The following is a 27,619-nucleotide window of genomic DNA, read 5'->3' on the forward strand; positions in this document are numbered from 1 at the left end:
CTAAAGTGACTTAAAGAGAGATGCCTTCCTTAACCTTTATTTTAAAAGAGTCCCATAGATTGCCATTAAATACGATGGTCACTATATGCAGACTAGCATCTATAAACTGTACAGCAATATAGTAAAGGCCACATTGAATAAAGATAATCGGAAATGACAGACAAAATATTAAAACAATGACTCAAATTAATTTGTACATTGCAACCTCAAAGAAATCAAGGAAAAACAAATAAAAGTAATATTATTTACACCCATATCTCGATAGTTTGCAATTGTAGTTTCTGCAAAGTTGGGAAGGGCACGGCCTTGATGCAGGCAAATACAAGTATGTGTGCCAAAGTACATTATGATTCATCATTTTTATAAATAATGCATCAAAGGTTGTCCATAAACGGCTAAAAATTAAAAAAGTGAATGATTAACTCATTTCTCAATTCAAGTCCTCACTTCAGTTTCTTGTTACTCAATGCTTCGAAAGTTAACATCTCAGTGTCAGCACAGCCCTTGAAAATATAACTATAGTCGGTTAAATATTATCGTTGAATCATACGATTCAATCTAATCTGTGGAATTACCACAGATCCTAGGGAGAAAGGGAGTCTGAGAGAAAACACTTTACTGCTTACAGAGCACCAACCAGTTGATGAAGAAGCAGCAGCTCCAGGTGAAAGTTAGGAAAAACACCATTCATTCTCAGCAAGGAACATTTCAATAAGGCCGTTCCTTTCAACATTTGTTTCTATTTTCAGCATGTAATGTCAGGATACACTGCTCATCCAACAGGACAAAATGTAATATTTAATAACTCTGAGAAAACAACATGATGTTGACCCACAGGATGAGTAAATGCTGTGTAACAGGTCATTTAGTGAAAATTAAGGACAGAGTATGGAGGTGACAACGAGCTACTGTATGTCCATCCATTTTCTTAACCCGCTTATACTGTAGAGGGAAGGGTCATGTGGCAGTTGGGGTCTGGCTACTGTACATATGCAATGCTTCTGAACCTCATTATATGATCGCTCTTAATTGTAGGATTATTTTTTAATTAATATTGTTGCATCGCTACATCCATTCCTTTACTAACTACAGCGACTATAAAAAGTCTCCACCTCTTTGGAAGTTTTGATGTTTTATTGTTATATACCATTGCACCACAGTGGATTGAATTTGGATTTGTCGTCACTAATCAACAGAAAGACACGCTTTAATGTAAAAGTAAAAACAGGTCTCTGCAAAGTGGTCTAAATTAATTATAAATATAAAACATAAAATAACTGATCACAGAAGTATTCATCTTCTTTAAAATGACACCACTAAGTCGTCACTAGTGCAGCTGTTGGTTTTAGAAGTCAAAGGATCAGTTCAATGAAGGTCACCTGCCTGGAGCTTCGCTTGATTATGGTATAAATGTCCCCGTATGTGGAAGGGTCAGCTTGTGAGGAGTCAGTATGGTGGGCTAACCTACACTATGAAGACAAAACACTCCAAGCAACTCAGTGAAAAGGTAACTGAAGTCAAGAGATGGAGACAAGGAAATATCCAGTTTTATCAATTCACTGAATTTTTCTTGCAGTCCAGTTAAATCAATCTTGAAGTAATGGAAAAAGTGTAGTAGAGCTAGAAATCTGCGATAGCATGCCATCCTGAGTGACTGTGTAAGAAAAGAGAAGGGAGGATAGCCATCAAGAAACCTCAGAGAATTGTGAAGGAGTTTCAGACTACAGTGGTGGAGATTGGAGAGACTGTTCAGACAGTAACTGTTACCAAAGGGCTCTACCAGTAACAACTTTATGGAAGAGTGACAAAGAAAACACATACAGGGCATCTAAGCTAGAGTTTGCATAAGGCACAAGGGAGAATCTGAAGTCAATTAGAAGAAGGTTCTATGGTCTGATGAGACCAAAATAGAACGTTTCGGGCACCAGACTACTGGATATGTTTGAACCCTGCACATTATCAAAAATACATGAAGCATGGTGGTGGCAGCATCAGGGTGTGGGGGATGCTTCTCTGTAGTAATCCCTGAGAGGCTTGTGTGGGTAAAATGAAAGCATCAACATACAGGGAAATCCTGGAGGATGTCATTGAAAGAAATGTGTGGCTTGGAAAAAGATTTGTTTTCCAGCAAGACAACAACCCCAGACGTAAAGCAAAGCTAGACAGGAATGACTTCAAAACAGCAATGGAATGTCCTGGAGTAACCGAGTCAAGAGTCCAGGTCTCTATCCAAATGAAGAATTTGTGACCATGTAATCGTGATCAACATGACATCTGACAGAGCTTGAGTTTTCAAAGCAAAAATTGAGAACAATGGCAAACCTTACAGAGGGAGACCTGTGCACACCGAGTGTCATCGCTGACAAAGGTGCAGCTACTAAATACTGACCTGAAGGAGTAATACTTACGAGACCAGATATTTTGTGTTATACTTATTATTTTACTATTTTGCAGAATTTTTATTTTACATTAAATAGTCTTTCTGTTGATCAGCATAAAAGAGGAAAATTAAAATCAACTGTGGTGCAATGGTGTATAACAATAAATGTAAAGGCTCTCAAGTAGGTGAAAACTTTTTATATGCTCTGTATATGCCACAGTTACCAAGTTAGTTTGTCATTTGTGCCTTCCTATCACATACCTAAAATTAAACAAAAATGCTTACCTTAGTATTTTTAGAACGAAATGGAATAATTATTATCTGCCTTTGGGGAGTACTACAGGGCTGCTGTCTCTCAGACCCAGTGTTCTAGTATGTTTGTGTGGCATTTGTACAATTTCCCCATGTCTACATGCTTTTTCTCTCCCTGGGTAGTCCAATTTTTACCCATGAACCCCAAGGACTTGTGTTAGGTTCATTGGCAAATGTGCACTGGCCTAGTGTGGGTGTTCAAATGTGTCAGCCCTGTAATACTTTAGTGGCCTGTCCATGGTGGGTTTATACTTTGCGCTCATTGCTACTTAGAGAAGCATCTGCCCTCTGCGACCCTGAACTGGACTAAGCGGATTTTAGAATATCTCTACTTTAATTAACTCTCTATGATATGGTTTAATGAGCACCTATAGCATGAGGCATACAGTTGACTTTCTAATGCAAACAGAAAACCTTCCAATAGAAAGAACGGACACAAGGATTTATATGCATCACAGCCATCAGAAGCCAGGGTAAATGGCTATCCCCAATGGAACTTGTGAAATTAGACTTCCAAATTGAGACATTCAAGTTGCTGAAGTTATTACTTTTCTTCTAAGCCTGGCAATGAACTAGCACAGATAATTCAGAAAGATCTGAACAATCCTGGGGTGGGAGTTCACACAAAAGCAGATGACATTCAATTCCAGTGAAGACAAGGCAGTGCATGTATGCCATAGCAACAGGGGATTTGAAACAAAATGAACAGGCTGCAGCTATCAGTGGCACCAGACGTAAAAGGATATGGGAGTAGAAGAAGATAACCTCTTCTAAGAGTTGCTGGCCATAATAAATGAAAATGTCTGACTGGGATATAAGACAAACCAAAAGTCTCTAAGACAAACATCAAACGCAACAGTGTAAGGCACCTAAAAGGGCACAATTGGAGTCTTGTGTACAACTCATCCATTGTTTGAAAAATACAATACAAGTCTGAATAAAGAAGAGGAGGAGAAAGCAGCTCAGATCACCGGCCCTCTCACAGTAGCAGTGAGCCGAAAAAAGGCAGATTTAGAAAGTAAAGGACTGAAGGACAGGCTCCTGAGAGTATCCTGAAAATGTTTAATTTGAGTGTCACAAACTTAAAGGAACACACCATCCAAAATGATATTTTCATTAAATGTTATTTACCTCAGGTAGTTTGTAGAGATGGCCAAGAAAAATTTCTACACTTGCAGAACAAAGTGTCTGGTAGAATAGGCATTTGTAGTGACCCATGTTGGACAAAAGCAAACATACAAATATTAATGAAAATATCTTATGTTACTTGTGTTGCATAACCCACATGTCAAGTCACCCACAATATCTGAAACATGCATTTTTACTAAAATATGGTTAATTAAATCACTTTTGGAAAATGTTCATGTCATCTCATTTTCTCACCTGTTTAATCCAGACCATTGTCCGGTGGGTTTAGGGCTGGTTTCCCTTGAGACTATCCCAACCAGAACAAACCCTGGACGAGGCATCAGTCCATCACTTGGCAACCACAGAAACACATCCCAACACAATAGTGTTGCCATTTCACCTAAACTGCACATATTTAAACGGTGGGAGGAAACGGTGAAACCTAAGCAGTCACAGGGAGAACATGCAAACTCCATGCAGTAGGGGCCCAGGTCAGGCACCAGAGTCATTACTGCAATGCAGCAGCTCTACCAGTGCACCACCATGCTGCCCAAAAATACACATGTGAATGAAATGGAAGGCATTTGGACACCAACGATCACATGAACTGTAGACCTGCCTCCCATTGTTACATTTATATCCATAGTACATCAAGATTATTTAACATCAGTCTGTGAAACTGTACAAGGAATTGACCTTCTGCTTGTTGAAGCACCTCAGATCTACAGAAGTACAAGGCGTATTTTCTTCCTGGTAATGTTTTTACTTGATTTTCTTTAACTTTTAATCTTTAGTTGTTCATGTATCACGTACTTTTTTAGAGTCAATATCACATGAAATGCAATCTTAGCCAATGAATAAGTTGTTACTGGGCTGGACTCCTGACCAATGAATGGAGGGGGGTGGGTGGCAATTTGTTTTCCATTCACATGCTCGGGAGCAACTGAGCATGCTCCATTTTAATTCCCAAGAGCAATTTCCATAAGTGATTTATCAATATTTTAGTGAAAATGTGTTTAGAACATTGTAAGCCTACAACTGGACGACTAGACATGTGGATAATCCAAGAAAAGCAACAAGAGGAGATTTCTCCATTAAAGTTTTTTATATTATTTGTTGTTGTCCATTATTGGTCACCATAGATGCCTATTTAATCAGAAACATTAATCTGATGTTTTCATGCAGATTGGAAATAAACACTTTTCTCTGCCATAACTGCAAACTTCATAGGCTAAGTGAAAAGACCCATCACTTTAAACTGGAGTATTCCTTAAGGGGAGAGAAATAGTCACAAGTGTAGTGTAAGTAAAGACACAGTTTCTGCTTTAAAGAGCACTCGAAGTATCCTAGGGGATCCTTGGAAAGTTCTTTTAGCTCTGCAAATAGAGTTCCTCAGTTTTCAGCTCCTTGAGGAAGAATGGGATTCACAAAGTCCACAGTGCAAGGCTCGTTAGAGGATGATCCAGGGTGGTTGTAGATTCTGTTATAACAGCGCAATTGCATATTCACCTACGTTTCATGGGGATTTCCCAAACAATCACAACATAAACATAATAAAGCTTAGTTTTTTGCAGATGCAGAAAAAAAATTGACCTTTCGCAAATATCTTAGGCTTAGTTCAGTAATTGATAGCCCCTTGTGACTGAGGGTTTAGTGGGACCCACCAGCTCAGCTGTAAGCAAGACAACCTGGTGATACTCTAGTGGCATTGACCACAATGTATATAAACACAGGACCTCCACTAATGAGGGCTCTTTTCCCCAATATAATGGATTGTATCTAGCAGATAAATGTTGCTGGGACATAAACATAAATGATAGAGAGTGGGTGACCACAGAAATTAGGTCAGGCTTCTACCAATCTGGAACATCATTTTCTAATCTCTCATTATATTGAGCGAGTGTTGTAACCCTTTAAGGGAGACATGGAGTTTAGGATTGCAGGGATATCTGGGGCGAATGAGTGGAGGATAAGGAAGACAACATTGCCAGCGGTTCCCAACATCAGTCCTGACTCCAAGAAGGGCCTGCTCTGGAGGGGCTTCCTAGCCGAGGCTTAAAAACCCTTGTAAAGACTTATCCATGAAGGCTTGTAGCTGGAATTGCTTCCGAATGGACTTTTACAAAATACTGAAATAAGGGTCTGAATATTTCTATAAAGGAGATATTTTAGTTTGTAATTTCAAATCAATTTGTAAAATTTTCTGAAAACATGTTTTGCCTTGGTCATTGTGGGTTGTTGAGTATAGATTGATGGGAAAAAAATAGCAAATTTATCCATTTAAAACAAACAATGTGCAGAAAATGAGGAGGCCACTGCATATGGGTAACAGTTCATTGTATGATAATGCGCAAATAGTGTGTCAGCATGTAGTGAACTTCAAGAATATTTCAAAAGCAATGTTCTTTTTATTTGGAGTTGCTGTATTTGTATTACAGTATAGCACATCCATCTTAATAAAAGGACATGATCTGTCTGTGCGTCCATCCAATTGCTATGTAATTAATAAAAACAATAATACTTTTCATTTATAATCGGGCTTTTCTCACTACTCAAAGTACTTTAATATAGTGGGGAGCCACTGCATCCATTACTAATGTGCTGCATTCACCCGGATGATGTGACAGCAGCCATTTTGCACCAGTCCACTCACCACACACTAGCTATTAGGAAGTGAAAGGGTAAGAGGTAGTTAGCCAGTTAGAGACAGGGAGTGATTAGGGGGTGAGAATGAACAGGCTGAGACAGGCAGTTTAGCCAGGACATTGGGACACACCCTACTCTACTCTTTGCAAAAGATGCCCATAGAGAATGAATTTTACAACTCATTAAGACGCCATTTTTACAGCGCAGTGTCTCCTCACACAGACCACAGAGCAAGAACCCCCAGGAGTACACAAGTCTTTCAGCGGCCACCCAGGCTTTTCCCAGATGATCTCCCATCCAAGTACTGGCCAGGCCCAAACATGCTTAACTTCATGTGGATTATTGGTTCTGAAGTGCATGTGGTACTGCTGCTATCTAACAGATGACAAACATTAGCACTGCTTTTACGAATCCTGTACTAAACGGTATGTAGCGGACACACTGCACTACACTGTAAGCATTAATTCTGGGGTCTATGTTGATTAATAAGATTTCCAGCCATCTTAGATGGGCATCACAAGTTGGTTATACTAATGACATAATGGCAGCAGCATGTAAAACAGTGTTACCATCTAAACAGCTTGAACTCACAGCATACACATGTTATATGTAATGCTTTTACACACCTATGCAACAGAACTATTAGGGTGTATTTACATTCATTTTTTAATATTGCATCAAAGTTATTTAAGATTTTAATTCTGTGCTTTGAATTTACGTACATAAGGAACGTGTTTTTTTAATACAGTGGAACCCTGATTAAGGCTCTTTCCACATGAATATCTTAACGGAGTGTATTTCTGCCGTCTCTAGTATCAGGTGAGTGCAGGATGAACGCAAAGAGCTTTTCTGCTCATTGCAGCGAATCAGACCTTCCACACGGGCGTTCACCATTGGGATTTAGTTTGGTCAAAAACAAAAAAGTCGCATGCAGCTTTTTCTTGGTGTCAATTTGTGCCAAAATCCCGAAGACTGCTAAGAACATGTCGATATTGCATTTATATATCAGGGAGATTATACACGTGAAAGAGGCCCTTAATATTCTGTAACTCCAATGAGGATAAAGCAATCTGAACAAAAAAAAAAATGCTCTATACCTTGACGTATGTGTAATCGATTGCTTTACATGAGATGCTGGAAGTGGTTTCAGTTTTCTGCCAGACACATTTCGACCTAACGCTCCCATGTTCCTTAACGTATCGGCAAGCATCTTTGGGGGGAATAGCAGCAATTTCACTTTGGATGTTTTCCTTCAAATCTTCCACAGTGCGAGGCCTGTTCCGATAGACTTTTCCTTTAAGCATACCCTAAAGGAAGAAGTCTGGTGGTGTCAGATCCCATGACCTTGGTGGACAAAGCCCCTTTGAGATTACCCTTTTCCAGAAGGAGGACTCCATTTCTGCCATGCTTCTTGTCGATGTGTGACACGCTGCTCCATCTTGCTGGAAGTAACCATCTGTTAACTTATGATCATCCAGTCGATTCTGACATTGCTTAAACGAATTGGTGACCCAGTAGGTTTGCACCATGAAGAAATGCTGCTCAATACTGTACACCACCATCCTGATGAGAAGTCAAGTGACTGAGTGAGGGGGTATGTGTGGTATGCACCAAAGAAGTTGCAAACGGAGGTTAAACGTCGCGACGGCTGTCCAGTGCCTACCTCATCGCTCCGACTCAGGGGCATCCTGGCTTCTTTGAAACCCCATATACTGACGAGCACACTGCATGTTGTTTTGTTTAGATTTCTTCATCCTAGTGAGAGTTATTATTACAACAGAATATTCTGGGCCTCTTTCAACTTAATCTCCCTGTGTGTGACACACACACATAATCAACAATAATGATAATAATGGAGAATTACAAAGAGTTAGTAGGTGTGAGCCAATAACATAACTTTAGTTACTATGAATTATTAATATTGATGGGTGACTGCATATGCAAGTACTGTTTGTATATTGCTTACTTCAAGGTGACAAGAAGAATCTCTTCACAGCATACATTGACTCACATATTGGTTGACCTGTGTGTAAACGTTAACATTATACAAAGTTATTGTTTTTTATACCTGCCTTTTTATCACTCTTTAATTTCATATTGTTTTTCATCAGTATGCTGCTGCTGGAGTATGTGAATTTCCCCTTGGGATTAATAAAGTATCTATCTATCTAATATGGTGTTGCACCAACTTTTCTTTTTCAAATTTCATAGATTACATACACACTGTGCAGTCAAAGGGTAAATCCATTAGCGGCAGCAATGTTTTCTCTACAAGGAATCAATGTTTAGGTCTAATAAAGAAAACTGATCCATATTTTGTAAATCCAATGAAGGAGGACCCTCAAACCTCACAGACTAAAGACAATCTGGATTTCCTGATGACTGACCAACAGGAAAACACACAAAACTACAATCAGGACTGTAGGTTGGCATTTACTTTTATTTTCTTAAGTAGGAAAAGAAATTCCGAGCACATCTCTCCAGTTCTGATGTCACTACACTGGTTACCTTTGCCATTTAGAATTAACTTTAAAATACTGCTTATGGTTTACAAAGTCTTAATTAATCTCGATCCATCCTATATTTCAGAATGTCTTACACATTACACTCCAAATCGTAACCTTAGATCTTAAAATGAGTGTCTGCTTAAAATTCCAAGAGCTAAAGTGGTGAGGCAACCTTTTGCTGTAATGCACCCAAAATCTGAAATAGTTTACCGATAGAAATTTGCCAGGCTAATACAGTGGAGCAGTATTTAAAAAAAAAAAAAACTGCTAAAACTCATTATTTTAACATGGCTTTCTCATAGCTTCATTTTAGTTTAATCCTTATATTCTGTATATGCATTTTATTCTCTTTTTTTTTTTTCATGGCTCTGAAATCCATGCTAACCCTTACTTTCTCTGCTGTTCTTTTTTCCAATTTTCTGAGGTGGCGATCTGAGCCACCGCCACTTGATCAAAGCATTGTGATGTCCCTACATCGATGGATTGAAGGCCAGAAGTCCACATGACCGTCATTGTCTAATATTCTTCCATGTGAAGCCTGAAAACCATGACGACTGATTGAGGTCATTTATGTTAGGTAGAATGCCTAGAGGGTGCTTGGTGGTCTCATGGCTTGGAACCCCTGCAGATTTTGTTTTTTTCTCCAGCCGTCTGGAGGTTTTTTTTTTGTTTTTCCTGTCCTCCCTGGCTATTGGACCATACTTTTATTCAATGTTAATTAGTACTGCCTAATTTTATTTTTAAAATGTTGTCTTTATTCTCTTTCTTCATCCTGTAATGCACATTAAGCCACATCATTTGTATGAAAATGTGCTATAGAAATAAATAATGTTGTTGTTTACCAGAGGCAAACGAACACAAACATAAAAAGTTATATTGAGGTCAATCGAGCAATACTATAAAATGCAACTTAAACGCATAGGTCACTCAGAGTGCTTTCATTTAACCAAGATCTGAACGCCCATTTTTGATTGGTGAGTGAGGGCAGTGGTTGGTTTTTCAGAAATAACATTTGTTTGGAAAGAAAGAAGAAGAAGAAAAAAAAAAAAAAAGTACTGCAACACAAACATCTTAAATTACATATTAATCTGAATATCAATTAGTGTAGAGAGAATATTTTTAATAGGTGCTCTGCATCTTTATTGTAAACAATAAAAAAACAGCACTTAAGTGCTAAATGTTTAAATTTTCCACTAATCCAGCACACATTAACAATGTTTTAAGTGGTTCTCCACTAAGTGGAGGCTCTGCTGTTATGTATACAGTATATTCAGTTGGCAACAGATAATATGCATTTCACCGCAGTGCTATAACTCAGAATTAATAATTGCAATTATAAGAGCAATAAATGTGAATTATACATTTTGGTAATGGTGCACACCCGCAGGCTTTTCTAGCAGTACCGTGTGCTCTACTACTTTCATGCCTGACGGTCTGAATCTTACAGAGTGCCCAGAGGAAAAAGCTATGCAGACATAGAAGGAATGTGAAGACACAAAGACATTGACTGGGGTGCGGGATTTGAACCTGGATCTGTGAAGCAGCAGTGCTAACAACAGCACAATAGCAATGCTCTTCTACCGTTGGCACATATTTGAAAATCTACCTTAACTGCTAAAAACGTTTTACATAATGTACCAGTTTTCTAATAGGACTAAAAATAGCCTTTCAGTGAATTTGTTACTGCATTCCTCAAGTTTCAATGCACCGTTCACACCCACCATGAATCTGCTGGCTGAAATGGTTTCAATGATGAAAATTTACAAATGTCTTACAGATGTATGTCTCTGATATATGCCGTGGCAGGCTGTGGAAATGTGTCTGAACAAGGAAATCAGTAGAAATATCTTAAAAAAATATTAAACATGCATAACTAAAAACATCCCGGCATGGCATTCTACAGTGTTAAAAAACAAAAAAAAGACAGATAGCTATAAAAACATAACACTTACTTAAGGGGTGGGGGTTAGAAAAAAAATAGAAGTCTGCATGTCCAAGCAGGTATGAGCCACCCTAAATCAGCACATGTGCATGCCGTAACGTTTGAGAAGAATACACAGGAAGCATTCCTTTCCATATGGTAACATATTGCCAGTTGGCATGACCCAGTATGGCTTGTATTTTCTGTTTTTCATTATCAAATTATTCCTATTTGATTTCCTTCACAAAACTGTAAATTCCGAATTAGAAAACTTGCCCATAAATAAATATTCTCAAACTAGCTTAACCTAATTTGGGGTAGTGGTGTGGGGTTGACGGCCCCTGTAAAACTCAGATAGGTGTACAAAAAGAAGCACACAAGCCTTTCAAAATGGTGCACCTTTCTGCTCATATTAAGTGCTGGCAGTACTGGGCACAAGGCAGACAGGAGGCAAGGCAATAGCAAAAGGCACAGATTACATTTACAAAGTATTCAGGTCCCTTCACTATTTTCACATTTTATGATGTTACAGCTTTGTGGCAAGATTATTTAAATGAATTTTGCCCACCCAACAAGCAACACTCAGTAGCCCAGAAAGATAGGAAAAAGAGGGTAAAGTCAAGTGGCTTTATTATCATACCCTCCATATGCCATATTGCAGCATACAGTGGCCTGAAATAACAGTCCCAGGTCAGCAATGCAAAATACACATAAACAAGGACAAGTTCAAGACAGGTAAAGAACTATACTATAATCTTCTTGTATAATATGCTACCATGGCTGTCCAGGATTTTAAATCACCTGTAGCATGCAAACCGTTTGACCTATTGAGCTGCAATTTGGTGCACATATACTACATGACGTCTACTATTCGCTTTTGGGGTGGTAATTGACCTACAAGGTTATTCCTCTTTTTATTTTTATTTTAATGTAGAATCAACTCTCTTCAGAGGCCAGCAGGACAGTCGTGCGATGCATGCGTATGGGCGCCGTTCTCATCCCTACCACCTTTGCCGTCACTTCCCCCACCTCTTCATATCTTAAATCATTCTTAAGTCTTCAATCTGCCTCAAGTGCCAGCTTAAGTGAACAATTAAGGAAAACATACTAAGTAATTGCAACACAAACGCCGACTTAATCAGATTTAATGTGAAAAGATGCAGACAAAAGAAGAGAAGCAGGAGGCCGCTAAGGTGGAGAAAAGAAAAGCTGGTCAAGAAGCAGCAAGTGCATCAACCTCTGATCAAATAAATGCTAAACATACAGAGAAAGAGGATGCAAACTAGGAATGCTCAAGTCAAGTGTATTCACTGCAAGTTATCGTGCAGAGCGCCGTTATGGATAGATACTGTGGCAGACAGCTGGCTGCTCATCCCGACCCGCACGCCCCTATGATGGAAGGATGGGGGAAGGTAGCTTCTCCAGATTACCGCCTCCCCCAAAATGTTAGGTGGCAGTTTTCCCTGGGATCTGGCAGTGCCCCGGATTCCCGCAGGGCATCCTGGATCCTGGAGTTCGGTTGTGCAGCCCTGTTGGGTGCCGTGGTTTCCGGTTTCCGCCAGGGGGAGCTGTCAAGGAACAGAAGGACTCATGCCGTATTTGTACTCCCAAGTACTTTCGGGCAGAAAAAAAATCCAATTCTCCATCTGACCCGGAAGTGCTAGCAAGTCACGTAAGTGGAAGAACAGAAGCACTTCCAGGTCAAGGACTATATAAAGGACTGATGGAGACCCAGCAAGCGAGCTGGAGTTGGGAGGTGTGGAGGAGAATATTGTATTGAGTTATTGTTGGTTTATTTGTGTATGGTGGCTATAGTGCTTAAAGGGCACTTTGAAGAAGAAAAAAATAAGTAAATGATCTTCTTTGTGCTTTTACCCTATGTCTGTGTATCTGTCTGTGGGGTTTAACAGGGAAACTGCGGCCTTTAGCGTCCACATCACATAAATAATTAAAAAATAAACAATATGTGAACTCTATGTGCAGAAGACAGTAATAATTTGAAAGTGATGGCAAAAAATTAGTAACTGTAAAACTAATAATAATAAAAGCAACAGCAACATAGATATGAGGGCAGATATGAGGGTGGGGGGCAGCACGGAGTTCAGAGTGCAGACAGCCAAAGGGTAGAAGTTGTTGCCGTAGCTTGCAGAAATGGTTTGGATGCTATGGTACCTTCTACCAGATGGAAGAGGTGCCAAATGGACCGTGGAAGGTATGGAAGCGGTCCTTCACAATGCTGTTAAGTTTTGCTGATAACAATGCTTTACAAAGATATTGGAACTTTTTCCAAAACAATATTAACAAAAAAATTGAAATATCACATTGTTTTACATTCCCTCTGCAATCAAGTTGTAATCCAACTTAAACAGATGCATTAAAGTTATAAATTACTGGAAAAGTACAGGAAGAATGAACAAGAAAGCAGTCCTTGTAGTCTTGTATATTCAGTTCATCCTGGTTCATTTGAGCAAAATTAAAACTTAATACAAGAATTCTGTAATCAAAAATTGAAGATTTTACACTCCAGGACACTACTGTCTATAGAAGGTCCCACAGGTTAGCTAAAACCAAGCCATGATGTCGAAGGAACTGCATGCAGAGCTTAGAGACAAGATTGTTTTGAGGCCAAAAGTGGGGAAGGCTACAAAACACGTCTGCAACACTAAAGGTTCCCCGAGACAAAAGACACCTCTGTATTTCTTAAATGGAAGACGTTTGAAACAACCAGATCTCTTCCAAGAATTGGCCACCCACCCAAACGAATGGCCTTAGTAAGAAAGGAATCCAAGAACCCGATGGTAACTCTGGCTGAGCTCCAAAGAACCTGTGTGGAGATGGAAGAAGCTTCCAGAAGGACAACCATCACTGCAAAACTTCACCAACCTGGGCTTTATGGCAGAGTGGCCCGACAGAAACTTCTCCTCAGTAGAAGACACATGAAAGTCCACTTGGAGTTTGCAATAAGGGCACCTAAAGGTGTCTCAGACCAAGAGAAAAAAGATCCCCTCTTATGAAACCAAGTGTCATGTCTGGAATTGACCAGGCTGTCAACTAAAGCCAGTGTGTCACATTGTACAACTTGTAGTTGAAGAGGTTTGCCAAACTTGAGGACTACAAATTTCTGATCTCATCATCCAAGGATGTCAGATTACATGACTAAATATCACAGGGGATGACAAATCATGCGTCTCTGTGATGACACTGCAGCACAGGTTCACATTTCCAAAAATCTTAAGCTTGCCCTTTTTCTGACAGCCAATAGTTTACTGCCTGACAGAGACCGTGCTTTGCAAAGGTTTCATCGGTACGGGGAGTTAAACTGCCAATATCTGCCTTTATCCCCCTACTTCTGTCAAAGTAAGTAAAGCATGCAACATCAGACAAACAAGTCTCTTTTCTGTTTGCGAGGTCCAGCCCATCCTGTAAACGCAGCATTAATTCTTAGGATCTGGAGATCTTCTACAAGCTCAGTAATAGACCAGTAATGCCTCCGGTCTGCTCTTTGGTGATTTATGCAAAAATGGCTGCAATGCCTTAATTTTTTCCAAAGCTTTCACCGAAAAAGAAATCTTTAAAAGTACTACAAGTTAGAAAAACATGACTGCCTCTCTTTAAGGGAAGATTGAAGAAGAAGGACCTTTTGATATCTATAAAGGTTTGAGGTTTCTTTAGAAAAAAGTATTAGATGTGCATTTGGAAAAGACTAGGACGTCTTTCAAAAAAAATTAAAGAAATGATTTCCTCTCACAAACCCATATAAGAAGACAAGTTCAGAAAATAATTGAATCATGTAATGGATGATATATTGGGACATCACTGGTATCATCTAGCCAAACATGATTCTTGGTTTTGCCACAGATGACTCGTGCCAGCCTTCAGTTTTCCTTCTGCCCTTGCGGTATCCATTATTAAAAAGTATCTGATCAAGACACAGATGCGCACAGACATTCTGAAAAGATGTTGACATCCACCCAAGACACACCGTTGACAGATTTATTCCTTCACCCACTTGTCAATCTCATTCCCTTGGCAGTGGGCACTCAGAATTAAATCTGTCATTCAAACTCTCTCCTAAAACCTTAATGCGGACATTGAACATTGTAAACCGATGCTTGAACCAACTATCTACCTGTCCTCCAGCAAACATGTTAAACTTGACAGAATGCATGTGCTGCCTTTTGCATATCTCAACAAGTAAGAACACATTTCCATCGAAACATTTTAAAACTGACATTTCCTGATCAGAATAGCAAGAATCCAGAGGCTACACTGGCAGCAACAGACACAAGCAAAGAGTCAACACTAATATACACTCATGTGGATGACCCATGCAAAAAAAAAAACACAATCAAACCCTTAGGCTAAATCCACATAAAATGGAAATATTTATATACAGAAACAATTAACATCACTAAAAGTAAATAACATCAATAAAAGTGTATATATATTAAATGGGAAAAAAAAATATCCTTTTTTTCCCAATTTGAGCTACATCCGGTGTATGACACTCCCTCAGTGTTGACTAAGAAGTGTTTGAAGACTTCTTTGTTGGTTGAATTTCTGTCTAACTGATATTAGTTGTTTTTTTTTTTAAATCTGGAAATTGTAACTCATTTGCATTTTGTTTTGAGCTTTCAGTCTACCTGAGAGATGTTACTTAGTTATGTTGATCTCCTGTGGAAGTTGCTTTGGATAAAAGCATCTGCTAAGCAAATAAATGCAATAAACATGTGCTGTAGAAATAAAGGTTCTTTTAAATTGTTATTTATGGCCAGTTTCTCTGCAGCTTGAAAGGGAGGATTGGTACGTCTTGTATTTGGATTTCTTTTGCGCTCTACAGATAAAAACAAGTGGAAGGCCTATTGACCCACTGATGATCCCCTGTTCCAGCACATTGAAAAAGTAGGAACAACAAGTCACAATCGCTCATCTGTTCTTAAGACCTGTTTACTCTGCACAGAGGGCAGGGTCCAGGTACCAATGAGTCCACTGTCGGGCATCTTCATGCATACATCCACTTGGGCTAATTTAAAGATTTAAACCGAACACACACCCATTTATGTAAGGATGTGTGAGAAGAAACTGAGGCCATATAATCAGAGTAAGCATGTGAGAACTCCACATAGACAACATTCAGGCTGGGATTCTAACCCAGTGCACTGGAGGGGGCAACATCAAACACTGATTTTTCTGTGCCGCCTATTAAATGTCATGACACAAGCTGTATTGTTTTGGACTCACGCACTGCTGTCTTGTAGTAAGAAATCTGGGCCTTGTAAACTCCATGCAGAGAGCACACAGGATGCATGTGGCTCTGTGTTGGTTTGCTCCAGTTTACTCCCACAGTCCAAACAGAAGTTAACTTAATTGGTAATGCAAGATCTTCCCATGATGTGTGTGCGTATGTTTACCCAGCACTGGGCTGGCGCTTTGTCCAGGGGTTGTTTCTGGTTGCACCTGTTGAATTCTGACATAGGCCCCAGCTGTCCCTTGCCCTGAATAAGTGGGTTTAGAGAATGAATGGATCTATAATCTGTATTTTTTACTAGCACATTACTAGTGACATCGCTAATCCTTAAACAGGTACAGAAATACTCTTCAATTGCAAGTTAGTTCTCTGTCAAGGCAAACCTGAAGCAGGTAACTTGATTATCTTGTATTCAGTATTTTCCTTGTTTACAGGCCTGAGAGATGGCATCAGTAAAAATGGCTCATCAGTACCCAGAACAGTGAAAAAAATGCTATATAAAATAAATAAATGTAAATAATAATGGTTGTGCGTGTTGCTGCAGCTTATGCCTGCTTACACAAAAAAAAAAAATCGACGTCACACATACCCCATAGCAAAATATTTAAAAACAAAAATGTATTTGATGATGTAAATAAGTAACAGAAAATGCCCCAACTTTCAAATCACCATTAAAATACATAGAATAAACTTCAAAACACAATGTTTTGACACTTAAATATAGTTAATGGTATTTGTGTCCTTTTTAATGATGATGAGCAAATTATAAGCCTTCAGTCACCCTAGTGTTGTGTACTGAATTACAGCCTACCTTACAGAGATCATCATGAAGAAATCACGCAACCCCTATTTCGTTACAGGTTTTAATAACCCAGTTCAGAAAATAGATGGATGAATGGACAGACATTATACTGTGACTTATGTGTCATTGAAATTCACAAAGAAATAAGATTATTTTGTTCACTTCATTGTTCTGCAGACTGGAGTCACTAAAATACAACACCAAAAAATTTAGCATAGGCCAAGTTTGTGCTTTATAAATCTCGATCTTTGCGTTAAAAATAGCTCATGCACATTTACAAGTAGTAAGCAAGTTTTATATATGATGCTCCTGGTGTTTAGTTAAACAGCATGCATAATAAACATTGATCATTGCTTCATGACCTGATCATTAGCCATGCAAACAAGGTGGATATCCTCCACAACCCATTGCATCTCATCACTTTGCTTATATACAAACGGATATACTGAATGTACAGGTACACCAATATCTGAAGAAAAGTGCTGACATGAACAAAGCCCCAGGGGTACTGGAGAGAAAGAAGAAGAGACTGAAATCACTAACATGAATCAGTTAGCAACAAAAAAAATATATATACTACAGTATTCCTATCATTTAGTCAAATGATGCTTAGTTTTAGAAGATTGGTAAAATGATTGGAGTTGGTCCTCAGGTGAGGTTTTGAGGTTTTAGATGATCTGTTATGATTGAATTTGGGACACTTATCAGATTACACATTGGAGGCCAACATTTCCTTTGGTCACTACAGCCTGACCAGCTTCTAACTGTACAGCTAAGCAAGCAGCATGCTTTGCGACCTTTGACGGAGGTGAACGAGCACAATGGAGGTATTCTCTGATCTCCAGTAAAGGTCATTTTGGATCCCCATCACCTGATCGGCTTTATTTCATTACAGATAAACATCCGGGATGGACTATAAAGTCTAATGTTTCAAATCTTACCTACTTGCTTAATGCAGGGGAGATATGCACATTAAATGTACTTTCCAATTGCAGTCCCCTAACCTGCCTGTTTACTCTGTATCAATGTATGCACAATGGAATTAACAAACTTTCACCTAGGATGACCAAATTCTCCCTGAAAGAATATAGGATGGCCCCTTCTCAGGAAGTAGGAGGTTATAGGGGTGAGCGGGCAATGGGAGTATGGCAGTTTTACAATGCTGTATACAAACATTTGCACTGCTCACAACTCTATAAAGTGTAAAACCGAATAAATTCAGTCTTCAAAGCCACTAACATAAGGTACTTTATTATTTGTGTATTTAAACAACACTTTTTGCACTTACCAAGAGCATATTGCTACATCACAATGCGATCAAGTTCAAGCCCTTTATTGTCATTGTGTAACGCAACGAATTTACTTTTTGTGACAGCCCCAAGGTGCATTTAAAGTCAAATAATTCCAAATATGTTGTATACAGTGTTAAGTGATCAAGTAACCAGAGCAAATTATTATTGCTCAAAGTACAGCAGCATAAATTGTTATTGCACTCGTTAATGAATAATACATTACATATTGTATTACATTAGTATATTGCACATTACCAGTACAGCTTATTGCACATGTTCAATTAAAAATGATCTCAGACTGAGGAGATTCAGAGTTCAAAAAGTTTATGGTAGATGGGAAAAACTATTTTTTAGTCTGTTTGTGCGTACACGGACTGACCTAAAGCGTCTTCCTGACCGGAGGAGCTCAAACAAAGAATTTCCAGGATGAGTTTGATCCTTGAGAATGTTTTTGGTCCTTCTCACACAGCCAGTCATGTACAAGAGTTAAGTGACGGCAGTTCAGTCCCAATAATGGCCTATGCTGTTTTTACGACCCGCTGCTGGGCTTCTTTAGCAGCCATGGTGCAGCTGTTGTACCTGCAGGCCATCATGCAGTTAGTTAAGATGCTCTCTATAGTGCATCTATAGAAATTAACCAGCAGTTTCTGGGGGAGGTCAGCTCTCCTTAGCTTCCTGAGAAAACATAGGCGTTGTTGTGTTTTGCCTATTATAGCCAAGTTGTCGTCGGCCCAGGACAGGTCCTCTGAGATGGTGACTCCTAGAAACTTAAAGCTGGAAGCTCTCTCCACAGCAGCTGCATTGATTGTTATCAGACAGTGATTGGTCTTTTTAGTGGTCCTAAAGTCCAGAATAACTTCTTTGGTCTTTTTGGTATTTAAGACCAGGTTGTTGGTGTTGCACCACGCTGTCAAATTCTGAACCTCTTCCCTATAGGCGGCTTCATTGTTGTCTGTTACAAGCCCAATGACAGTCGTATGATCCACAAATTTAACTATAGTGTTTGACTGGTAGATGGGTTGACAGTCATGGGTGAAGAGTGCATAGAGAAGGGAATTTAGTACACATCCTTGTGGCACACCAGTGCTCAGGGTAAGGGTGGAGGATGTGTGTTTGCCCATCCTGACAGACTGGGGGCGGTTATAAAGCTCTATACATGCCACTCGAATAGTATTTTACAAATGCTGCTGAATGAAATGTGACCAACACTTGTACAAATTGTCTGACCTGACACATGTACTCTTTTTGGCGTCTTTATGATTTTTGGTATTGATGTGCCGAGTAATATTTCTGCATACTCCATGTGAAATAGAGCAACTACCTTCATATGTTGGTCATATCAGTTTGTTGTTCTTGGAACCAAGTACATCTTTTTTCTGAAATTTAAATTCTCTCTGAAGTTCTTCATTAAACAAGCTCGCACATCTAAACGTCTTGATGTTGTGTTTTCCGTACTTCCCAGTTCATAGCTTCACTTTATAAATACAGAAGATCGGATTGGTCTGATAAGGCCCATTTTGAATAGAATTTATCTAATTTGTGTTTTTTTTTTTTTTTTTTAAATGCACTGAAGGATGTACACTCCAAAATGCTGTTTCTATGATGACTTGCATTTTGCTCTGTCGAACTGAGAAACGAGTCACGTTTAAAATGTGGGACAAAGGAGGATTTTTATAAAATAAACCAGGACAACAAAAACAGGCAAAAAAATCTGAGGCTGCTCCAGGAAATACTGGATATCTGGTAGTTATAAATTCACCAGCACTTGACCACATCTGTTCTGTTGATGCAGTGGGTAACACATGGACTTAAAACCTCAAGACTAGTGGTTCAGTTCCCACCATTTGCAAAAAAGTATGTAAACAAGTGTCCTGTTGATGCCAGCCAAATGCACAACAATAACCAAACACTCAGGATATTAAGCATTAAGTACCACTTCATCTACAAGTGAACATACTGAAAGAGCGATAATCCCTCATCTTTAGTAGCCAATATAACTGTTTACTCTGCAGCTGAGCAAGCCAGATCTACAGTAACCTCTGATCCTTCCTATCTAATTGGCTTGTTTCTTGGACAGGGCATAACTGTTTTATTATTCTTTACCTAGCAGATACCGTCAATCAAGGTGACTTATAAGTAAATATTATGAATGACTGATTGACAGTGATTAAAGGGTCCATCAAGATAATTGTGGTTTGTAATGTTGGAGAAGCCAAATGTACACTAACCTCTAATCAGGGAGCATGCAGGACTTAAGTGCAGCCTCTTAGTTTACAGTGCATCCAGAAAGTATTCACAGCGCATCACTTTTTCCACATTTAGTTATGTTACAGCCTTCTTCCAAAATGAATTAAATTCATTTTTTTCCTCAGAATTCTACACACAACACCCCATAATGACAACATGAAAAAGTTTACTTGACGTTTTTGCAAATTTATTAAAAATAAAAAAAAAACAGACATACCGTTTGAAAAAAGATGCGCCCTTTCTTTATTAAGCTTTGTAAACATGGAGGCGTGCTGCCAGAAAATGAGAGCAGTCTTCGTCAAACTCCATGTCTTTGAACAACATATGGATGCCGTTCTTCGAAATATTCGTGAAAAGAAAATATAGACTGTAGTTGATGAAATCACAGATAGCCGAGACCACATAGTTCTCATCATAGTGATAGGCGAGTAAACATTTGGCTGAATGGTAATTCTTTTATGTAGGAAGTTCTAATTGTACGTGATGTATTTACTGTGAATCAAATTACACTGGTATTTAACCGGTATTAACAGTCTTCCTCGTAGAAAAATGTTATTAGTGAACAGAACTGGTTATTAACGGGTTCCCTTTTAAAAATGAACAACGATGTTTCTGGATTTAATAAATGTTTTGCCTTGCGGTGACGAGACACGCCAGGTCCACATTTGACTCTTCCGTTATAAACTGGGCACCTACAAACCTGGGCAGAAGAGCAGGCTTCTTCTCAGATGTTAAATGAGCCCTTAAAATTGGGTCACTCTTTCCTTTTTCTAAAAGTAAAGTTAACCTTCATCTCAGAAGGATGCATCAAACTAGTAACAGCTCTTACAATTCTGGAGGGCACTCACTGTCCTACTGCAGTCTCAGCATACAGCATTAATGGAGGATCTGGGGTCCTACCTGATAAATGGAACTGCAAAAATAAGGTTCAGTTGTGCTAGTGTGCTGTTTCATTAAAAGGAATGTAAAGTGCCATTTCATTACGGTTTGGTTTTTTGAAGCTGTTACTACTTTCTTATAGTAAGTAAAAAAAAAAAAAAACGAAATTTGTGAAAAATTAAAACAGATTTCATAGGGTCCTAATTAAGGAAGCTCAAGAAATACAGAAGTAAAACAAAATTACAACACCCAACCCCTCAAACACACACAGGAATTACAAAAAAACTTGTAGCTTTGCTAAAAAAAAAAGACAGCAGTCACTGTGAGGCATTGTAAAGGCCCATTGCTGTTGGTATAAAGGAGACTCAGTAGTGTATTGAGAGTTAGTAATTTATTATAATGAGTGTGCAATTTCCATGGTGTTGAGTCATGGCAGAAAAGACCAATATCTCCTGGTGCATGCTTTTTGCTGATGGCATTGTACTGTGTAGCACCAAAAAAGAGGAAGTGGGGAGGAAGTTGGAAGAATGGAGAAGTCCTTTAAAAGCAAGGATTGAAGATAAATCTGAAGAAGAACAAGAAGAAGAAGAAGAAGACAGAATATGAGGTTTAATGATGATCAGGATTCAGCAGGGAGGGCTGTTGAAATAAGTATCAATATCAACGATCAGTGGCAGCCCATGTCAGAAAACTAGATGCAGAGATAACCCATAGAGTGCAGTTTCAATAGAATAACTGGAAGAAGGTACCAGGAGTCTTGATCTACTTGCTTTCCCTACCAATGAATGCACAGAATAATGGAAATGTGTGATCACTGGCCCTGATCTGCTTGTGCATTCTACAACTCAACATGCAAGATGAAGGTAGTCTTAGATAACACTGCCTTGATGTTCCCATTTACTGTACAGAAAAACACACATGGACGATAACCTATGATCACCTCCCCTAATGTTTGTGAATAAGCGGGATAAACAGTGATTGCCGATCACCGTCCTTGATGTTCTTTTACTCTGGTCAGGTGAACATGTTGGATGAATGACAACTTGGACTTGATTTAGTTTTTACTCTTCCAGTGAGCATTCATGATTCATTCTGGCTACTATCCTCATTCAACAATGTCACATGTTGATTGGACATGCATGTAACAGTTTCACTATATTTTGCACACGACAATACAACTACTGCTAGACCGGCAAGCAGGATGGTACACTACTTGATCTGCTTATTAACATGTTGGAGAGGCAGTAATCTCAGATCACCATTTCTCATCTGCTGGTCCATCACATATGTCAATCAATCTTCCTCATATACATTGTTAATAACTATGTATGCCATCAGAAGGTACTGTACATACAGGGTTAATACGGCTTAAATACTCTATAAAATTTAACAGCAACATAAAATCTTTAAAACAACATGAAAGATGCTCTGAAAACCACCCACTTATTTGCTTATTTACAGGGCTAACTGGAGTTCTAAAACAATGTTATTTAAAAATACATTTGGACACACCTAGACATTTTTGTGTTTTTGATGGAAATTGACCCCTTTTTTATTGTACTGAATTTATTTGAAGAAAACAACAATCCATTGAGTCAAGTCAAACTTAACAAATCAGAGTTCGACCCCTGCCCGAGGGAAAGAGAAGAGCCAACAGCATGAGCAAATCTTTAAAAACAACAATGAAAGGAGAATGTCCTATTCCCAGATATAAATGCTTATTCTAAGATTTGATTAATTATATCTTGCCATATTTAAAAAAAAAAAAAAATTTGAACAGATCCTCCAAGTGAGAATTTCATTGTTTCCAATTTCAAAGAGTACAGAACATCAGTTACCCAACTGACATACAACAGGTGGACTGGGATTCTTCCAGTTGAACAAAAGCCTACGTTCTAGTAAAGTGGTAATGGCAATTGTAATCAGTTTATCCTTCTCCACTTTAAGCCCATCTGGGAGTCGACCAAAAACAGCTGTTAATGGGTTAGGAGTGTTTGTGACACCAAGGCTGTCTGATAGGCAATCAAAGACTTTTGTCCAAAATTATGTTAATTTGAGCCACGTGTTTTGGAGTGAGGCTACAGCTAGATCACAATGTTCACAGGTTGAATCTTGCCCTGAAAACATTTTGGACAATTTTAAATGAGATAAATGTGCTCAATAAGAGACTTCAAGTTGAATGATTTCCGTATATAGAGTTAGAAATTGATGTCTTTTCAATCAAGATACCATTAAATTGATTTCAAAATATAGCCAAGATACTTAGTGTTGCAAAGGGCTATTACTGTTTGAAATTATTGTTTTAATGTCTTATTTACATACTATATGACCGCAAATTCCTGCTTTCACCAACCATTGCTTCAGACTCCTAATGGTTAACTCCCTTAGCTCATCTAATGTGTAAATGCTCTTTGGTTATAAGAGAAACTTTTGTAATTGCACTAGTACTGCTGAAATACTGTTCACTTGGATTGTAAAGTACTGGCATTGCAAGTTCAGAAATGGCCAAAATGAAACAACTTTCTGAAGAAACACATTAGTCTATTTTTTTTTTTTTGCTTAATGAAGGTTATTCCATGTGACAGACTGCCAAGAAGCTGAAAATTCCAAACAAGGATGTTGGTTATTGTCTTGAGAGAATATTAAATGAATTTAACCAGGACAGAAAAAGAAGCCCCAGATCCACAACTGCATAAGAGGAAATGGACATCAGAGTGTGTAGGGTATGAAACAAAATGCCCAACAGGTCATCAGCTGGCTTCTTCCTTACATTCATGCCAAATCAGGTGTTGTGTGCAACACATAAAAGAAGGCTTTTGGATGCCGACTGAAAAGGTAAAGTTTCAAAGAAAAAGCCATATCTGAAACTGACAAAAGATTGAAATGGCCAAATGACATCGGAAGGAAGATGGCTGGAAAAGCGTACTATGGTCAGTATCTTGGGGTCGTCTTTTCTTTGTTGCATATGTCAGTTGTATTTGGTATGCAGTTATAGAAGAATCCAACTGAGAACCTCTAAGGTGTTTGCTTCTCAAACTACTCACTTTAATGTCCTCAATCACTTATGTAGTTGTGCATCTGGGCCTTTGCCTTCTTTTTCCCCATCCAGGTTAGGTGCATTTTCCTTTCTTCTCTCAAGATTGCAACAGACAGGCAATATGTTGCATGGAATAACCTTCATTCTATCTAAAAAACATCACAATAGACTGACGTGTTTCTTGAGAAAGCGGTTTCATTTCAGCCATTTTTAAAGCCAATACAGTACTGAACTTAAGCAATGCCAGTTCTTTACAACCCAAGTGAACAGTATTTCAACATTTCCAGTGCAATTACAAAAGTTTCTCTTATGACCAAATAGCATTTACACATTAAGGATGAGCTAAGGGTTAGGAAGGCCGGGGAAAATGGGACTTTGTTGTCATGTAGTATGTAAATAAGAAACTAAAAATCAGTAACTTCAAGCAGTAATAGCCCTATGCCAGTACCTTGCCACTCAAGCGAACAGATAGGTTTTTAGTGGTGATAATGCAATTACATGGGTTTTTGTTATAATCAATCAGCATTGAAAATGACTAATTAAAGGATAACCTAAGGGAGTTAAACCATTAGGACACTGAAGGAACAGTTGATGAAAATGGGACTTTGCAAGTCATATGTAGATAATAAACTAAAAATTTGTTTCAATGTCATTAGCAACACTAGCAATGCCAGTGCTTTTCTAGCAATTTAATTGTATGAATTTCAATCAAAAGCATGAATATTTCTGGATGTGTCCTAAGGGTTTACTGGTAGTGTATAACAATGTTATCGAAAACTTCGTGTAGGATGAAGGTAACCTGGGATTTGCTCTGCCCCTTCCTTCTAAAGGTGCGCATGCATGCGGACAGTATTCTTTGATCGTTACCTCTGACATTTCTGGCCCTTGTTGGCGATGAACAGCACAGTCATTTCTCCCCACGGTCATCTAATCTGCACGTTTACCTTACAGGTGAACACGCACGATTCACCGACAGTCAAGCCCGACGGTCTTTATTAACGTGGACCTGTGGTACTCCACAGACTCGGCCTTCAACTACTCCGATTAACCTTTACAAAACATTCTCTTTGAGGGACATTCAAAATCGTGCATGCACGGAGAGGAAAGCAAACATATCTGTCCCGCCAGTCCTTGCGTGCCGCATCTGTTAAAGCGCTCTGGAGCCGTCATCATTTCACACGTCTACATTTTGCTGCGATAGTGGTGCCTGACATTGAGGTCCCAGCCACGGTCTGTTAATGTTCGCGGTACTATTTTCCGTTTTCCTGCTCCCACGCCATCCCTTTAAACTTCTACTTCTTATCTCCCGCGGATCGACTGACACGCACACAGGCGCGGACACGCGGCAAACCACGAGCTCCCGGGCGCGCACACGAATGCGAATCTCTTCTCTTCCATTTGTTCACTAACAAACTTTAATCACGTCTAGAACTTTTCTGAAACTTTCTTACGTTACACGACACGACTGCTCATTCTCCTCGAGTTTCTCTGCTCCGCTCCAACCAGTGGCACCTTCTCCAGCAGCCGCCTTCACGGCGCTCTCTCGTACTTAATGACAACCCCGCCGCCCACCGCGCCTTCCCCTATCAACCCGACAGTAAGCTGGGAGACTCGGACGGAACAAAATCCTACCTGGCGATGGATCTGAGCACCGCTCCGCAACTCGAGGCTCCGCGCTTCGTGAGAAACTTTTCTGCTGGAGCGCGAACGCCTGCACCCGTGACGTCGTGTCCCGGGAACAACTATCCTATTGTGACGTCATTGCCCCAGTTCGGCAGGACTCCCAAAGCGCCGCGCTGTGCGCCGCCAAGACGAACTCACTGACACCTCGGCGGAGGCATCGTCGGAAACCAGGGTGTCGCGCAGACGGAGACGCGGCGGGCGGCGCAGAGAAAGACCGTCAAACTTTACTTCATAGAGCGTATGGATGTCTTGAACATCACTTGGAGCTTTTTTGCAGGTGAGGTATGGAGCACGCTTGATTGATTGATTGATTGATTTAAATAAAAGTTCGTACATCAAGTGAACCTCTCAAAGCCACATAAGCAGTTATTATCTCAGCCAGTAATCTCTGTGTAGTAACTCATTCCAGAATGGCCACAGTTCAGACTTGTCACATTTCTTATTACCTGTTCACTCTGTCTACTAATTGGCACTTGTCAGTTTACAGAAATCCCTGCTGCTCATTTTGCCTGAACAGTGCATGTCCAAAAATGTACAGTATTCAGCATACATGAGTACACCATCCATCCATCCATCATTATCCAACCCGCTATATCCTAACTACAGGGTCACTGGGGTCTGCTGGAGCCAATCCCAGCCAACACAGGGCGCAAGGCAGGAAACAAACCCTGAACAGGGCGCCAGCCCACCACAGCACATCAGTACACCTCAAAAGATTTTTTTAGGATAAGCATCTGCCCCCATTTAGAATGATCACTTTCCATAAAACAGTCCAGCACATCTGGTTTATTTGTTGCAAATAAGATTTGTCAGTACACAAAGCAAAATTAGAATTTTTATTTAAAAAAATTAATTTAAGGCCATGGTGCAAACATTAGTACACCGCAATGAAGGGCTTCTTAATAACATTTGATAAAATGGAAGTTAACCGGAATTCAACCTAACAAGTCCTCATACAAGTGATCACCAGATAACTGACAATCAAGCGTGGCATTTAATAAGTAAAATCCCCTCCCATTCAATGCTGACAATAATGACACCACATGGAAGAGAAATGTCACAAGACCTGAGAAAGAAAGTGATTTGTTTACACAAAAAGGTCAAGGCTATGAGAAAATGAATAAAACATTGCTCATCAGTTGGAGTACAATAGCAAAAGTGATTCAGAAATTCAAAAAGGATGGACTTGTGTTAAGTTCTTTCAGATGTCCAGGCCATCCACAGAAGCTAACACATCTACAGTACGTGAGTGGTTTGTGGTAAGAAGAGTTCAGAAAATTGCCATGAAAGTTCATCACAGTTAGCTAAAGCAATAGAAAGTCAAACTGAGTGACTCTCAAACTTCTATATTGAATTACATCAAGAAAGCTACAAAAGACTCCCTGAACCCAACAAAGATGAGTCCATAAACAGACAAGAGGTGGAACATCTGTTGTTGTGGTGTAGCCAGTGCAGGTGCTAGGTTATTTTGCACCCTAAGCCGAGGTTATTCGTGTGTTAGTTGACAGTTCGGTAGCTAACCCGTGCATCTGGATCC

At 39.3% G+C, this 27,619-nt stretch overlaps 1 protein-coding gene across 2 annotated transcripts in view; it reads right to left on the bottom strand.

Annotated features, from left to right (window-relative positions):
• acsl2 (acyl-CoA synthetase long chain family member 2) overlaps positions 1–26,187 on the bottom strand; it is an 83,264-nt gene extending 57,077 nt beyond the window's left edge. The window contains exon 1 of one of the 2 annotated variants that reach the window (XM_039768180.1): positions 26,032–26,187. The gene's annotated coding sequence lies outside the window, so the exon portion shown is untranslated. Of the gene's footprint in view, positions 1–25,850; positions 25,940–26,031 lie in introns of those variants that run through there. The other variant, XM_039768183.1, reaches the window with a different exon arrangement.
• Between the last annotated feature and the right edge of the window lie 1,432 nt (positions 26,188–27,619).

Source organism: Polypterus senegalus, chromosome 11 (assembly GCF_016835505.1).
Source record: "Polypterus senegalus isolate Bchr_013 chromosome 11, ASM1683550v1, whole genome shotgun sequence".
Classification (NCBI taxonomy): Eukaryota; Metazoa; Chordata; class Cladistia; order Polypteriformes; family Polypteridae; genus Polypterus; species Polypterus senegalus.